The following is an 18,680-nucleotide window of genomic DNA, read 5'->3' as shown; positions in this document are numbered from 1 at the left end:
TCACGTGAGATGGAGTAGTCATAAATGGTGAACATCTCTATGTTGATCATATCTACTATATGATTCACGTTCGACCTTTCGGTCTCCAGTGTTCCGAGGCCATGTCTGTACATGCTAGGCTCATCAAGTTTAACCCTAGTATTCTGCATGAGCAAAATTGTCTTGCACCCATTGTATGTGAACGTAGAGCCTATCACACCCGATCATCACGTGGTGTCTCAGCACGAGGAACTGTCACAATGGTGCATACTCAGGGAGAACACTTATACCTTGAAATTTTAGTAAGGGATCATCTTATAATGCTACCGCCATACTAAGCAAAATAAGATGCATAAAAAGATAAACATCACATGCAATCAAAATATGTGACATGATATGGCCATCATCATCTTGTGTCTTTGATCCCCATCTCCAAAGCACCGTCATGATCTCCAACGTCACCGGCTTGACACCTTGATCTCCATCATAGCATCGTGGTCGTCTTGCCAACTATTTCTTCTACGACTATCGCTAACGCATAGTGATAAATTAAAGCAATTACATGGCGTTTGCTTTTCATACAATAAAGCGACAACCATAAGGCTCCTGCCAGTTGCCAATAACTTTTACAAAACATGATCATCTCATACAATAACTCATATCACATCATCTCTTGACCATATCACATCACAACATGCCCTGCAAACACAAGTTAGACGTCCTCTACTTTGTTGTTGCAAGTTTTACGTGGCTACTACGGGCTTCTAGCAAGAACCGTTCTTACCTACGCATCAAAATCACAATGGTGATTTATCAAGTTTTCTGTTTTAACCCTCAACAAGGACCGGCCGCAATCAAATTCGATTCAACTAAAGTTGGAGAAATAGACACCCGCCAGCCACCTTTATGCAAAACTAGTTGCATGTCTCTCGGTGGAACCGGTCTCATGAACGTGGTCATGTAAGGTTGGTCCAGGCCGCTCATCCAACAATACCGCCGAATCAAAATAAGACATTGGTGGTAAGCAGTATGACGATCACCGCCCACAACTCTTTGTGTTCTCCTCGTGCATATCATCTACGCATAAACCTGGCTCTAATACCACTATTGGGAAACGTAGCATGCAATTTTAAAAAAAATATACGCTGACGCAAGATCTATCTAGAAGATGCATAGCAACGAGAGGGGGAGAGTGTGTCCACGAACCCTCGAGACCAAAAGCGAAAGCATTTGACAATGCGGTTGATGTAGTCGAACTTCTTCTTGTTCCGACCGATCAAGCACCGAACATACGGTACCTCCAAGTTCTGCACACGTTCAACTCGATGACGTCCCTCGAAATCTTGATCTAGCAAAGTGCCAAGGGAGAGTTCTGTCAGCACGATGGATTGGTGACGGTGATGGTGAAGTGATCCGCGCAGGGCTTCGCCTAAGCACTACGTGAATATGACCGGAGGCGTAAACTTTGGAGGGGGGCGCCGCACACGGCTAACAGATGTTGTTGTGTGTTCTAGCGGTGCCCCCCATATATATATATATATATATATATATATATATGTATATATACATATAGGTTTGAGGGGAGGAGAGACAGCCAAGGGGGTGCCCCAAGTAGGAGGAATCCTACTTGGGCACAACCCAATTCGGCCTCCCCCCTTCCATATTCATCCAGAGGGGAAGGAAGGAGGAGGGAGGAGGAAAGGAAGGGGGAGGCCGAATCCCTCCCTTCCTTCTCTCTTCCCCCTCTTTCCTTCTCCTCCTATTCTACCTATACGGGGGTGAACCAGCCCCCTATGGGCTGGTCTGTCCCCCTCTTGGCCCATTAGGCCCATATAGTTGCCAGGGGGTGCCCGGAACCCCTTCTCGTGACCCGATATGTACCCGGTACCCCAGAACACTTCCGGTGTCCGAATATCATTGTCCTATATATGAATCTTTACCTCTCGACCATTTCGAGACTCCTCGTCATGTATGTGATCTCATCCGGGACTCCGAACAACATTCGGTCACCACATCACATAACTCATATAATACAAAATTGTCACCGAACGTTAAGCGTGCGGACCCTACGGGTTCGAGAACCATGTAGACATGACTGAGACAGTTCTCCGGCCAATAACCAATAGTGGAACCTGGATGCTCATATTGGCTCCTACATATTATACGAAGAACTTTATTGGTCGAATTGTTATGACAACATACGCCATTCCCTTTGTCCATCGGTATGTTACTTGCCCGAGATTCGATCATCGGTATCTTCATACCTAGTTCAATCTCGTTACTGGCAAGTCTCTTTACTCGTTCCGTAATACATCATCCTGCAACTAACTCATTAGTCACTTTGCTTGCAAAGCTTCTTATGATGTGTATTACTGAGAGGGCCTAGAGATACCTCTTCGATACTCGGAGTGACAAATCCTAATCTCGATCTATGCCAACCCAACAAACACCTTTGGAGATACCTGTAGAGCATCTTTATAATCACCCAGTTATGTTGTGACGTTTGATAGCACACAAGGTATTCCTCTGATATCCGGGAGTCGCATAATCTCATAGTCAAAGGAATATGTATATGACATGAAGAAAGCAATAGCAATAAAACTGAACGATCAATATGCTATGCTAACGGATGGGTCTTGTCCATCACATCATTCTCCTAATGATGTGATCTCGTTGATCAAATGACAACACATGTCTATGGTTAGAAAACTCAACCATCTTTGATTAACGATTAGTCTAGTAGAGGCTTACTAGGGACACGGTGTTTTGTCTATGTATCCACACACGTATCAAGTTTACGGTTAATACAATTCTAGCATGAATAATAAACATTTATCATGATATAAGGAAATATAAAATAACAACTTTATTATTGCCTCTAGGGCATATTTCCTTCATGATCAAGTTTCACCCCTATCTCTACATGTTGGCAGCAGAGGTCCTTTTAGGTCTTCTGCAATCCAGTGTTCACTCCTTACACCTTGCAGGCGTTAAAGTGGCATAGTCGGCACCGCCGGCTTATCACCCTTTTGTTTGCAAACGACAACATGTTGTTCTTCAAGGGTTTGGGAGAATGGGTGGAGGAGGTGTCCACTCTATTGGATAAGTATTGTTAGGCTTCTATACAATCAATGGTGATAAATCATCAATTTTCTTTAGTAAAGACTGCCCCAATGACACTCATTGATTGATAAAAAATATTTTGTTTGTTCCTAACGAATCCCAAGTGAGCGTTATCTAGGCTTGCCTTCAGATGTGTTTTCATCAAGGAATGGATCTTTTAAGTACCTAAAGGATAGACTTTGGCAAAGGTGATTGGATGGATTGAGAAATCCTTGTCGGCTGTTGGCAAGGAAATTTTGGTGAAAGCTACGGCACAAGTTGTTCCAATTTTTTGAACGTCTTGTTTCAAATTACCAAGAGGGTTGTGTCAACATTTGACATCTCTTATCAGGAAGTTTTAGTGGGGAACCAAGGAGGGAAAACGCAAGCCAGCATGGGTATCATTCGACACCATGACACAACCTAAATTCATGGGAGGCCTTGACTTTCGGGACTTCGAGATTTTCAATCTTGTGTTACTTGTGAAACAAGCATGGAGAATTCTGGTCTCCAGATTCCCCTAATGCACGCATTGTTAAGGCCATATATTTCCTTACTTGATGCTCAACTTGGGTCTCACCCATCTCAGATTTGGAGAGCAACAGTGGAAGACCGGGATGTTTTGTCTCAATACCTTATCAAGGGTATTGGGGATGGCACGGGCACTCATATTTGGAACGAAAACTGGCTCCCGAGGGATGATTTGATGAGGCCCCTTTTAACACGCACACAGGACCCGCCGTAGTTTGTTAGTGAGTTGATCAACCCTGATACTAGCTAGAACTGCAATTTGGTTCAATTAGTTTATTTTACCTTCAGACGCCAGTGTGATGTTCTATATACGTTTGTGTACCAACCAGTAGGAGGATTTTTGGTCATGGAATTTCAAAAGGAGCAACACTTTCTTAGCTCGCTCCTGTTACGACATGCTAGTGGCAACGGAGAGGTGAAGGGAAGTGTGGCTTGACGAGCCCCGAACCTTTCAAATGCAACCGGTGATGGGCATGGTTTGCGCAGATTATGGAATGTTGATGTTCCCGCAAAACTTCATATGTTTTTGTGGCGTTTGCCAAGAGTTTCACTCCCATCTGAGGATGTTTGGAAGCACTGTAACATGTGTGTCTCATTTGCTTGCTCCTTGTGCAGCGCTGAAGAATCTTGGAAACACTCTCACCTTGAATGTTCCACGAGTCGATGTGTGTGGCCGTTGGTAGATGGGGATCTACTTGAGCAGATGATGGCAACGGACGAACCCAACCCCAAGTCTTGGTTGTTCTCTATGTTTGAGTCTGTATCACATGAACAGCTGGTCCACTTGGTAGTTACTTTGTGGGCGATCTGGATGGCAAGGAGGAAGGTGATCCATGATAGTATTTTTCAAACTCCTTTTGCCATGCATGAGTTTGTTAACCGGTAATTTCCGAGTTGAACGATCTGAAAAATCTTAAGGTGACAAAAAAACAAGTGCATGTGGCAATGTTTCCAAGGTTTGGAATTTTTCGCCGGTAGGATCTTTTAATATTATCGTGGACGGAGGAGTGTCGAGGTCCGGGAGAACTGGTGTTGTTGTAGCAGTATGCAAGGATGAGCAAGTCCACTACTTGGGTCGTCTGCTCTTGTTTTGCAAGGTGTTACTGACCTACCTCACCCCGGGCGTTTGGTCTTTTCGGTTTGTTTGGTTCGGTCTTTTTGGTCTCCAGAATTGAAGACCGAAATAATTTTGGTCATTTCGGTTCTTCACTATTCGGTCTTCAGTCTTTACTATTCGGTCTTCGGTCCCGACCAAATAGACCAAATTAATTTGCTACAACTCATATTCATGTTACTTCCAATACAAATACATGTTTATATTTGAGAGCAGAAAGTACCAACATGTTTATATGCAACAACAAGAAAGTACTAATACATGTTTATATGCAACAGCAGGTAACAAAGTACCAATACATGTTTACATTTGAGAGCAAGTAACAAGATTCATATGACACAAAGTAAGAAGATTCATGATTCATGGTCCAGCAACAAGATTCATGCATGCATAATGATACGTCTCCAACGTATCTATAACTTTTGATTGCTCCATGCTACTTTATCTACTGTTTTAGGCAATATTGGGCTTTATTATCCAGTTTTATATTATTTTTGGGACTAACCTATTAACCGGAGGCCCAGCCCAGATTTGCTGTTTTATGCCTATTTCAGTGTTTCGAGGAAAAGGAATATCAGACGGAGTCAAAACGGAACGAAATCAACTGGAGAAGTTAATTTTGGAAGGAAACCAACCTGATGGGCTTGGAGTGCACGCCAGGGGAGTCCCGGGCTGCCCACGAGGGTGGGGGGCGCGCCCCCTGGGTGCGCCCCCCTACCTCGTGAGCAACCCGGAGGTCCACCGACGTACCCCCTGCACCCATATATACCTACGTACCCTAAAACTTCCAGAACAGAACCTAGATCGGGAGTTCCGCCGCCGCAAGCCTCTGTAGCCACCAAAAACCAATCGGGACCCTGTTCCGGCACCCAGCCGGAGGGGGATCCCATCACCGGAGGCCATCTTCATCATCCTGGCGCTATCAATGACGAGGAGGGAGTAGTTCACCCTCGGGGCTGAGGGTATGTACCAGTAGCTATGTGTTTGATCTCTCTCTCTCTCGTGTTCCTCTATGGCACGATCTTGATGTATCCCGAGCTTTGCTATTGTAGTTGGATCTTATGATGTTCCCCCCCTCTACTCTCTTGTGATGAATTGAGTTTCCCCTTTGAAGTTATCTTATCGGATTGAGTCTTTATGAGAACACTTGATGTATGTCTTGCAGTGATTATCTGTGGTGACAATGGGATATCATGTGCCACTTGATGTATGTTTTGGTGACCAGCTTGCGGGTTCCACCCATGAACCTATGCATAGGGGTTGGCACACGTTCTTGACTCTCCGGTAGTAGCTTTGGGGCACTCTTTGAAGTACTTTTATGTTGGTTGGATGAATCTGAGATTGTGTGATGCATATCGTATAATCATGCCCACGGATACTTGAGGTGACAATGGAGTATCTAGGTGACATTAGGGTTTTGGTTGATTTGTGTCTTAAGGTGTTATTCTAGTATGAACTCTATGATGGATTGAGCGGAAAGAATAGCTTTATGTTCTTTTACTACTAACTCTTGAATAGATAGAACAGAAAGGATAACTTTGAGGTGGTTTCGTACCCTACCATAATCTCTACGTTTGTTCTCTGCTATTAGTGGCTTTGGAGTGACTCTTTGTTGCATGTTGAGGGCTTGTTATATGATCTATCTGAAGGAAATATGCCCTAGAGGCAATAATAAAGTTATTATTTATTTCCTTATAATCATGATAAATGTTTATTATTCATGCTAGAATTGTATTTTCCGGAAACATAATACATGTGTGAATACATAGACAAACAGAGTGTCACTAGTATGCCTCTACTTGACTAGCTCGTTAATCAAAGATGGTTATGTTTCCTAACCATGAACAATAAGTTGTTATTTGATTAACGAGGTCACATCATTAGTAGAATGATCTGATTGACATGACCCATTCCATTAGCTTAGCACCTGATCGTTTAGTATGTTGCTATTGCTTTCTTCATGACTTATACATGTTCCTATGACTATGAGATTATGCAACTCCCGTTTACCGGAGGAACACTTTGGGTACTACCAAACGTCACAACGTAAATGGGTGATTATAAAGGAGTACTACAGGTGTCTCCAATGGTCGATGTTGGGTTGGCGTATTTCGAGATTAGGATTTGTCACTCCGATTGTCGGAGAGGTATCTCTGGGCCCTCTCGGTAATACACATCACATAAGCCTTGCAAGCATTACAACTAATATGTTAGTTGTGAGATGATGTATTACGGAACGAGTAAAGAGACTTACCGGTAACGAGATTGAACTAGGTATTGGATACCGACGATCGAATCTCGGGCAAGTAACATACCGATGACAAAGGGAACAACGTATGTTGTTATGCGGTCTGACCGATAAAAGATCTTCGTAGAATATGTAGGAGCCAATATGGGCATCCAGGTCCCGCTATTGGTTATTGACCGGAGACGTGTCTCGGTCATGTCTACATTGTTCTCGAACCCGTAGGGTCCGCACGCTTAAGGTTACGATGACAGTTATATTATGAGTTTATGCATTTTGATGTACCGAAGGTTGTTCGGAGTCCCGGATGTGATCACGGACATGACGAGGAGTCTCGAAATGGTCGAGACATAAAGATTGATATATTGGAAGTCTATGTTTGGACATCGGAAGTGTTCCGGGTGAAATCGGGATTTTACCGGGTTACCGGGAGGTTACCGGAACCCCCCGGGAGCCATATGGGCCATCATGGGCCTTAGTGGAAAGGAGAAAGGGGCAGCCCAAGGGGGCTGCACGCCTCCCCCCTTCCCCTAGTCCTATTAGGACTAGGAGAGGTGGCCGGCCACCCCTCTCCCTCTTTCCCCTTTGGGGGATTCCTAGTTGGAATAGGATTGGAGGGGAGTCCTACTCCCGGTAGGAGTAGGACTCCTCCTGCGCCACCTCCCCTTGGCCGGCCAGCCTCCCCTCCTCTCCTCCTTTATATACGGAGGCAGGGGCACCTCTAAACACACAAGTTGACACAAGTTGATCCACGTGATCGATTCCTTAGCCGTGTGCGGTGCCCCCTGCCACCATATTCCTCGATAATACTGTAGCGGAGTTTAGGCGAAGCCCTGCTGCTGTAGTTCATCAAGATCGTCACCACGCCGTCGTGCTGACGGAACTCTTCCCCGACACTTTGCTGGATCGGAGTCCGGGGATCGTCATCGAGCTGAACGTGTGCTCGAACTCGGAGGTGCCGTAGTTTCGGTGCTTGATCGGTTGGATCGTGAAGACGTACGACTACTTCCTCTACATCGTGTCATCGCTTCCGCAGTCGGTCTGCGTTGGGTACGTAGACAACACTCTCCTCTCGTTGCTATGCATCACATGATCCTGTGTGCGCGTAGGAAAATTTTTGAAATTACTACGAAACCCAACAGTGGCATCCGAGCCTGGTTATTGATGTTGATGTTATATGCACGAGTAGAACACAAGTAAGTTGTGGACGATACAAGTCATACTGCCTACCAGCATGTCATACTTTGGTTCGGCGGTATTGTTGGACGAGACGACCCGGACCAACCTTACGCGTACGCTTACGCGAGACCGGTTCCCTCGACGTGCTTTGCACAGAGATGGCTTGCGGGCGACTGCCTCTCCAACTTTAGTTGAACCAAGTATGGCTACGCCCGGTCCTTGCGAAGGTTAAAACGGAGTCTATTTGACAAACTATCGTTTTGGTTTTGATGCGTAGGTGAGATTGGTTCTTACTTAAGCCCGTAGCAGCCACGTAAAACATGCAACAACAAAGTAGAGGACGTCTAACTTGTTTTTGCAGGGCATGTTGTGATGTGATATGGTCAAGGCATGATGCTGAATTTTATTGTATGAGATGATCATGTTTTGTAACCAAGTTATCGGCAACTGGCAGGAGCCATATGGTTGTCGCTTTATTGTATGCAATGCAATCGCGATGTAATGCTTTACTTTATTACTAAACGGTAGTGATAGTCGTGGAAGCATAAGATTGGCGAGACGACAACGATGCTACGATGGAGATCAAGGTGTCGCGCCGGTGACGATGGTGATCATGACGGTGCTTCGGAGATGGAGATCACAAAGCACAAGATGATGATGGCCATATCATATCACTTATATTGATTGCATGTGATGTTTATCTTTTTATGCATCTTATCTTGCTTTGATTGACGGTAGCATTATAAGATGATCTCTCACTAAATTATCAAGAAGTGTTCTCCCTGAGTATGCACCGTTGCGAAAGTTCTTCGTGCTGAGACACCACGTGATGATCGGGTGTGATAGGCTCTACGTTCAAATACAACGGGTGCAAAACAGTTGCGCACGCAGAATACTCAGGTTAAACTTGACGAGTCTAGCATATGCAGATATGGCCTCGGAACACGGAGACCGAAAGGTCGAGCGTGAATCATATAGTAGATATGATCAACATAAAGATGTTCACCGATGAAACTACTCCATCTCACGTGATGATCGGACATGGTTTAGTTGATTTGGATCACGTGATCACTTAGAGGATTAGAGGGATGTCTATCTAAGTGGGAGTTCTTTAATAATATGATTAATTGAACTTAAAATTTATCATGAACTTAGTCCCTAAAAGTATCTTGCTTGTTTATGTTGATTGTAGATAGATGGCTCGTGCTGTTGTTCCGTTGAATTTTAATGCGTTCCTTGAGAAAGCAAAGTTGAAAGATGATGGTAGCAATTACACGGACTGGGTCCGTAACTTGAGGATTATCCTCATTGCTGCACAGAAGAATTACGTCCTGGAAGCACCGCTGGGTGCCAGGCCTGCTGCTGGAGCAACGCCAGATGTTATGAACGTCTGGCAGAGCAAAGCTGATGACTACTCGATAGTTCAGTGTGCCATGCTTTACGGCTTAGAATCGGGACTTCAACGACGTTTTGAACGTCATGGAGCATATGAGATGTTCCAGGAGTTGAAGTTGATATTTCAAGCAAATGCCCGGATTGAGAGATATGAAGTCTCCAATAAGTTCTATAGCTGCAAGATGGAGGAGAACAGTTCTGTCAGTGAGCATATACTCAAAATGTCTGGGTATAATAATCACTTGATTCAATTGGGAGTTAATCTTCCGGATGATTGCGTCATTGACAGAATTCTCCAATCACTACCACCAAGCTACAAGAGCTTCGTGATGAACTATAATATGCAAGGGATGAACAAGACTATTCCCGAGCTCTTCGCAATGCTGAAAGCTGCGGAGGTAGAAATCAAGAAGGAGCATCAAGTGTTGATGGTTAACAAGACCACTAGTTTCAAGAAAAAGGGCAAAGGGAAGAAAAAGGGGAACTTCAAAAAGAACGGCAAGCAAGTTGCTGCTCAAGAGAAGAAACCCAAGTCTGGACCTAAACCTGAAACTGAGTGCTTCTACTGCAAGCAGACTGGTCACTGGAAGCGGAACTGCCCCAAGTATTTGGCGGATAAGAAGGATGGCAAGGTGAACAAAGGTATATGTGATATACATGTTATTGATGTGTACCTTACCAATGCTCGCAGTAGCACCTGGGTATTTGATACTGGTTCTGTTGCTAATATTTGCAACTCGAAACAGGGACTACAGAATAAGCGGGCATTGGCAAAGGACGAGGTGACGATGCGCGTGGGAAACGGTTCCAAAGTCGATGTGATCGCGGTCGGCACGCTACCTCTACATCTACCTTCGGGATTAGTATTAGACCTAAATAATTGTTATTTGGTGCCAGCGTTGAGCATGAACATTATATCTGGATCTTGTTTAATGCGAGACGGTTATTCATTTAAATCAGAGAATAATGGTTGTTCTATTTATATGAGTAATATCTTTTATGGTTATGCACCCTTGAAGAGTGGTCTATTCTTACTAAATCTCGATAGTAGTAATACACATATTCATAATGTTGAAACCAAAAGATGCAGAGTTGATAATGAAAGTGCAACTTATTTGTGGAACTATCGTTTAGGTCATATCGGTGTAAAACGCATGAAGAAACTCCATACTAATGGACTTTTGGAACCACTTGATTATGAATCACTTGGTACTTGCGAACCGTGCCTCATGGGCAAGATGACTAAAACACCGTTCTCCGGTACTATGGAGAGAGCAACAGATTTGTTGGAAATCATACATACCGATGTATGTGGCCCGATGAATATTGAGGCTCGTGGCGGATATCGTTATTTTCTCACCTTCACAGATGATTTGAGCAGATATGGATATATCTACTTAATGAAGCATAAGTCTGAAACATTTGAAAAGTTCAAAGAATTTCAGAGTGAAGTTGAAAATCATCGTAACAAGAAAATAAAGTTTCTACGATCTGATCGTGGAGGAGAATATTTGAGTTACGAGTTTGGTGTACATTTGAAAAATTGTGGAATAGTTTCGCAACTCACGCCACCCGGAACACCACAGCGTAATGGTGTGTCCGAACGTCGTAATCGTACTTTACTAGATATGGTGCGATCTATGATGTCTCTTACTGATTTACCGCTATCATTTTGGGGATATGCTTTAGAGACGGCCGCATTCACGTTAAATAGGGCACCATCAAAAAATCCGTTGAGACGACGCCTTATGAACTGTGGTTTGGCAAGAAACCAAAGTTGTCGTTTCTTAAAGTTTGGGGCTGCGATGCTTATGTGAAAAAGCTTCAACCTGATAAGCTCGAACCCAAATCGGAGAAATGTGTATTCATAGGATACCCAAAGGAAACTGTTGGGTACACCTTCTATCACAGATCCGAAGGCAAAACATTCGTTGCTAAGAATGGATCATTTCTAGAGAAGGAGTTTCTCTCGAAAGAAGTGAGTGGGAGGAAAGTAGAACTTGACGAGGTAACTGTACCTGCTCCCTTACTGGAAAGTAGTTCATCACAGAAAACTGTTTCAGTGACACCTACACCAGTTAGTGAGGAAGCCAATGATAATGATCATGAAACTTCAGATCAAGATACTACTGAACTTCGTAGATCAACCAGAGTAAGATCTGCACCAGAGTGGTACGGTAATCCTGTTCTGGAGGTCATGCTACTAGATCATGATGAACCTACGAACTATGAAGAAGCGATGGTGAGCCCAGATTCCGCAAAGTGGCTAGAAGCCATGAAATCTGAGATGGGATCCATGTATGAGAACAAAGTATGGACTTTGGTTGACTTGCCCGATGATCGGCAAGCGATTGAGAATAAATGGATCTTTAAGAAGAAGACTGACGCTGATGGTAATGTTACTGTCTACAAAGCTCGACTTGTCGCAAAAGGTTTTCGGCAAGTTCAAGGAATTGACTACGATGAGACCTTCTCACCCGTAGCGATGCTTAAGTCCGTCCGAATCATGTTAGCAATTGCCGCATTTTTTGATTATGAAATTTGGCAAATGGATGTCAAAACTGCATTCCTGAATGGATTCCTGGAAGAAGAGTTGTATATGATGCAACCAGAAGGTTTTGTCGATCCAAAAGGAGCTAACAAAGTGTGCAAGCTCCAGCGATCCATTTATGGACTGGTGCAAGCCTCTCGGAGTTGGAATAAACGTTTTGATAGTGTGATCAAAGCATTTGGTTTTATACAGACTTTCGGAGAAGCCTGTATTTACAAGAAAGTGAGTGGGAGCTCTGTAGTATTTCTGATATTATATGTGGATGACATATTACTGATTGGAAATGATATGGAATTTCTGGATAGCATAAAGGGATACTTGAATAAAAGTTTTTCAATGAAAGACCTCGGTGAAGCTGCTTACATATTTGGCATTAAGATCTATAGAGATAGATCAAGACGCTTAATTGGACTTTCACAAATCACATACCTTGACAAAATTTTGAAGAAATTCAAAATGGATCAAGCAAAGAAAGGGTTCTTGCCTGTGTTACAAGGTGTGAAATTGAGTAAGACTCAATGCCCGACCACTGCAGAAGATAGAGAGAATATGAAAGATGTTCCCTATGCATCAGCCATAGGCTCTATCATGTATGCAATGCTGTGTACCAGACCTGATGTGTGCCTTGCTATAAGTTTAGCAGGGAGGTACCAAAGTAATCCAGGAATGGATCCCTGGACAGCGGTCAAGAACATCCTGAAATACCTGAAAAGGACTAAGGATATGTTTCTCGTATATGGAAGTGACAAAGAGCTCATCGTAAAAGGTTACGTTGATGCAAGCTTTGACACTGATCCGGACGATTCTAAATCGCAAACCGGATACGTGTTTACATTAAACGGTGGAGCTGTCAGTTGGTGCAGTTCTAAACAAAGCGTCGTAGCGGGATCTACATGTGAAGCGGAATACATAGCTGCTTCGGAAGCAGCAAATGAAGGAGTCTGGATGAAGGAGTTCATATCCGATCTAGGTGTCATACCTAGTGCATCGGGTCCAATGAAAATCTTTTGTGACAATACTGGTGCAATTGCCTTGGCAAAGGAATCCAGATTTCACAAAAGGACCAAACACATCAAGAGACGCTTCAACTCCATCCGGGATCTAGTCCAGGTGGGAGACATAGAGATTTGCAAGATACATACGGATCTGAATGTTGCAGACCCGTTGACTAAACCTCTTCCACGAGCAAAACATGATCAGCACCAAAGCTCCATGGGTGTTAGATTCATTACAGTGTAATCTAGATTATTGACTCTAGTGCAAGTGGGAGACTGAAGGAAATATGCCCTAGAGGCAATAATAAAGTTATTATTTATTTCCTTATAATCATGATAAATGTTTATTATTCATGCTAGAATTGTATTTTCCGGAAACATAATACATGTGTGAATACATAGACAAACAGAGTGTCACTAGTATGCCTCTACTTGACTAGCTCGTTAATCAAAGATGGTTATGTTTCCTAACCATGAACAATAAGTTGTTATTTGATTAACGAGGTCACATCATTAGTAGAATGATCTGATTGACATGACCCATTCCATTAGCTTAGCACCTGATCGTTTAGTATGTTGCTATTGCTTTCTTCATGACTTATACATGTTCCTACGACTATGAGATTATGCAACTCCCGTTTACCGGAGGAACACTTTGGGTACTACCAAACGTCACAACGTAAATGGGTGATTATAAAGGAGTACTACAGGTGTCTCCAATGGTCGATGTTGGGTTGGCGTATTTCGAGATTAGGATTTGTCACTCCGATTGTCGGAGAGGTATCTCTGGGCCCTCTCGGCAATACACATCACATAAGCCTTGCAAGCATTACAACTAATATGTTAGTTGTGAGATGATGTATTACGGAACGAGTAAAGAGACTTGCCGGTAACGAGATTGAACTAGGTATTGGATACCGACGATCGAATCTCGGGCAAGTAACATACCGATGACAAAGGGAACAACGTATGTTGTTATGCGGTCTGACCGATAAAGATCTTTGTAGAATATGTAGGAGCCAATATGGGCATCCAGGTCCCGCTATTGGTTATTGACCAGAGACGTGTCTCGGTCATGTCTACATTGTTCTCGAACCCGTAGGGTCCGCACGCTTAAGGTTACGATGACAGTTATATTATGAGTTTATGCATTTTGATGTACCGAAGGTTGTTCGGAGTCCCGGATGTGATCACGGACATGACGAGGAGTCTCGAAATGGTCGAGACGTAAAGATTGATATATTGGAAGCCTATATTTGGATATCGGAAGTGTTCCGGGTGAAATCGGGATTTTACCGGAATACCGGGAGGGTTACCGGAACCCCCCGGGAGCTATTTGGGCCATAGTGGGCCTTAGTGGAAAAGAGAAGGGGCTGCCCTAGATGGGCTGCGCGCCCCCCCTTCCCCTAGTCCTATTAGGACTAGGAGAGGTGGCCGGTGAAGGAAATATGCCCTAGAGACAATAATAAAGTTATTATTTATTTCCTTATTTCATGATAAATGTTTATTATTCATGCTAGAATTGTATTAACCGGAAACATAATACATGTGTGAATACATAGACAAACAAAGTGTCACTAGTATGCCTCTACTTGACTAGCTCGTTAATCAAAGATGGTTATGTTTCCTAACCATGAACAATGAGTTGTTATTTGATTAACGAGGTCACATCATTAGTAGAATGATCTGATTGACATGACCCATTCCATTAGCTTAGCACCCGATCGTTTAGTATGTTGCTATTGCTTTCTTCATGACTTATACATGTTCCTATGACTATGAGATTATGCAACTCCCGTTTACCGGAGGAACACTTTGGGTACTACCAAACGTCACAACGTAACTGGGTGGTTATAAAGGAGTACTACAGGTGTCTCCAATGGTCGATGTTGGGTTGGCGTATTTCGAGATTAGGATTTGTCACTCCGATTGTCGGAGAGGTATCTCTGGGCCCTCTCGGTAATACACATCACATAAGCCTTGCAAGCATTACAACTAATATGTTAGTTGTGAGATGATGTATTACGGAACGAGTAAAGAGACTTGCCAGTAACGAGATTGAACTAGGTATTGGATACCGACGATCGAATCTCGGGCAAGTAACATACCGATGACAAAGGGAACAACGTATGTTGTTATGCGGTCTGACCGATAAAGATCTTCGTAGAATATGTAGGAGCCAATATGGGCATCCAGGTCCCGCTATTGGTTATTGACCAGAGACGTGTCTCGGTCATGTCTACATTGTTCTCGAACCCGTAGGGTCCGCACGCTTAAGGTTACGATGACAGTTATATTATGAGTTTATGCTTTTGATGTACCGAAGGTTGTTCGGAGTCCCGGATGTGATCACGGACATGACGAGGAGTCTCGAAATGGTCGAGACGTAAAGATTGATATATTGGAAGCCTATATTTGGATATCAGAAGTGTTCCGGGTGAAATCGGGATTTTACCGGAATACCGAGAGGGTTACCGGAACCCCCCGGGAGCTATTTGGGCCATAGTGGGCCTTAGTGGAAAGGAGAAAGGGGCAGCCCAAGGTGGCTGCGCCTCTTCCTCCTCCCCTAGTCCTATTAGGACTAGGAGAAGGTGGCCGGCCCCCCTCTCTCCCTTCCCCTCCGAGGAATCCTAGTTGGACTAGGATTGGGGGGAGGAATCCTACTCCCAGTGGGAGTAGGACTCTCCTGCGCCTCCCCCCCTTGGCCGGCCAGCCTCCCCTCCTCTCCTCCTTTATATACTGAGGCAGGGGCACCTCTAAACACACAAGTTGACACAAGTTGATCCTCGTGATCGATTTCTTAGCCGTGTGCGGTGCCCCCTGCCACCATATTCCTCGATAATACTGTAGCGGAGTTTAGGCGAAGCCCTGCTGCTGTAGTTCATCAAGATCGTCACCATGCCGTCGTGCTGACGGAACTCTTCCCCGACACTTTGCTGGATCGGAGTCCGGGGATCGTCATCGAGCTGAACGTGTGCTCGAACTCGGAGGTGCCGTAGTTTCGGTGCTTGATCGGTTGGATCGTGAAGACGTACGACTACTTCCTCTACATCGTGTCATCGCTTCCGCAGTCGGTCTGCGTTGGGTACGTAGACAACACTCTCCTCTCGTTGCTATGCATCACATGATCCTGTGTGCGCGTAGGAAATTTTTTGAAATTACTACGAAACCCAACACTATCTATGTTATTATTGTTGAGAGAACTTGCACTAGTGAAAGTATGAACCCTAGGCCTTGTTTCCTATCATTGCAATACCGTTTACGCTCACTTTCACCGCTCGTTACCTTGCTGTTTTTATTATTCAGATTACAAAAATCTATATCTACTATCTATTTTGCACTTGTATCACCATCTCTTCGCCGAGCTAGTGCACCTATACAATTTACCATTGTATTGGGTGTGTTGGGGACACAAGAGACTCTTTGTTATTTGGTTGCAGGGTTGTTTGAGAGAGACCATCTTCATCCTACACCTCCTACGGATTGATAAACCTTAGGTCATCCACTTGAGGGAAATTTGCTACTGTCCTACAAACTTGTGCACTTGCAGGCCCAACAACGTCTACAAGAAGAAGGTTGTGTAGTAGACATCACATAATCATTTTTATATGAAAGAAAGTAAGAAGATAATAAGCAACATCAGTCCATGGAATACACAAGCAGCAAACAACAGAGACCACCACCACATAGTACTTGACATCAAACAGATCAAGTTTAGTACATGATTTCAATGCAACAGCAAACAAAAACATAAGGTTCCATGAGTTCAGTACTTGACATAAGCAACAAATAACATAGTACTTGACATGAATATAGTACTCTTCGGCCTTCACTCTCAGTTATCAAGTCTCAAGTCACAAATTACAAGCACAAGATAACAAAAATAACACACATTCCACATGATTTTAGTTCAGCCATGAGTGGATGTGGACATCACTTTGTTGGTCGACTTGGACACGCCTTTGACTTGGCCATGGAAGAAGCAACAACTCCACCATTAACCTTGGGCTTTTTCTTCACCTTGTCACCAAATTCTTCAATCAACTCTGCAATAAGTCAAGTATTCAATCAAATTCATAATCTTAATGTTGGTAACATCTTGTGCTAGTTCATTTGGAATCAACTAAAGTTGACAAGTCATGTATACAAACTTCTCCATATATTAGTTTGGTATAAAAGTACCTTTTTCCGCTAAAGTTGACAAGTCAGGCACATATATTGGTATGTCATGCATATTAGTAATGTGCTAGTATGTCACTAGTTTTGTACAAGTAATCTGCTAGTATATCATGCATATATTAGTAATCTGCTTGTATGTCACTGGATTGGTACAAGTAATCTGCTAGTATATCATGCATATATTAGTAATCTTCTAGTATGTCACTGGTTTGGTACAAGTAATCTGCTAGTATATCATGCATATTAGTAACTTCTACAATAAAATCAAATGTATGGAGAAGTTGGGAAATTGCTTTACCTTTTTCTAGTTCTTCTAATTCTTCCAAGTTCTCCTTGATGTCGACGGGATCTGTTGACCTTCTCAGCCAGTCTTGTGTACAAACTAAAGCATGTACCATAAATGGAGTTAGAGATGTCCTAAAGTCATCAAGTATGCGTCCACTTGTGCTAAAGGCTGACTCGGAAGCAACCGTTGTAATGGGGATAGCAAGAATATCACGAGCCATATTTCCTAAGATTGGGAACCTAGATGAATTCTCTTTCCACCATCCTAGGATGTCAAATGTTTTGTCAGGGTCGCCAGAGTCTTCGGCAAGGTATTTTTCAAGCTCGGATTTACTACTTGCACTTCCTCCACTATTATTTTGTCTCAACTTGTCTGCAATCAACTACTTCATCAATACATCACAACCTAACAGACCATAATTAGTTTAGTCTTAACATTTTGCAGACCATCTTTTATTCGGTCTTTTCGGGTTCGGTCTCGGTCTTTTTGGGTTCGGTCTTCGGTCTTCGGTTTTTATGCCTGGGGTGAGACCTACCAACTCTGGAAGCACTGGCGTGTGGTGAGGGCCTGGTGTTTGCATTGGATCTTAACACTCAGAGATTACATATTGCTTCAGATTGCTAAAATGTGATTAATGATATTGCTGCCAAGCGAAGGGGGAGGGGGGCATGAAGTTGTAGTTAGCCAAATCATAGCATCTAGATCCTTATTTGCGCTGTGTAATTTCTTCTATCAATAAATAGGCTCGAATTTTTATTTTTATTTTGTGAGAGAAACTTGCAATCTATTCATCAACATGATAGTACAGAGAACACTAGAGATAATAAAAATTACAACTATGTTTATAGACCACCTAGCGACGACTACAAGCATTGGAGCGAGCTGAAGCCACGCTGCAGTCATCGCCCTCCCCCACCAGAGCCGGGCAAATCTTATTATAGTAGAGAGTCGAAAAGTCGTCATGCTAAGGCCGCAAAGGACCAGCGCACCAGAGCATTGCTGCTGAGGAGAGTTGTAAATCAGAAAGATCAAACCGTAACCACACGAACGAAGACAAACAAAAAATGAATCCAAATAGATCCACCGAAGACCAGCACCGATCGATTCCCGTGAGATCCGACGTA

The sequence above is a fragment of the Triticum dicoccoides genome, chromosome 3B (genome assembly GCF_002162155.2).
Source record: "Triticum dicoccoides isolate Atlit2015 ecotype Zavitan chromosome 3B, WEW_v2.0, whole genome shotgun sequence".
In the NCBI taxonomy this organism is placed as follows: domain Eukaryota; kingdom Viridiplantae; phylum Streptophyta; class Magnoliopsida; order Poales; family Poaceae; genus Triticum; species Triticum dicoccoides.
This window is presented reverse-complemented; position numbering follows the sequence as displayed.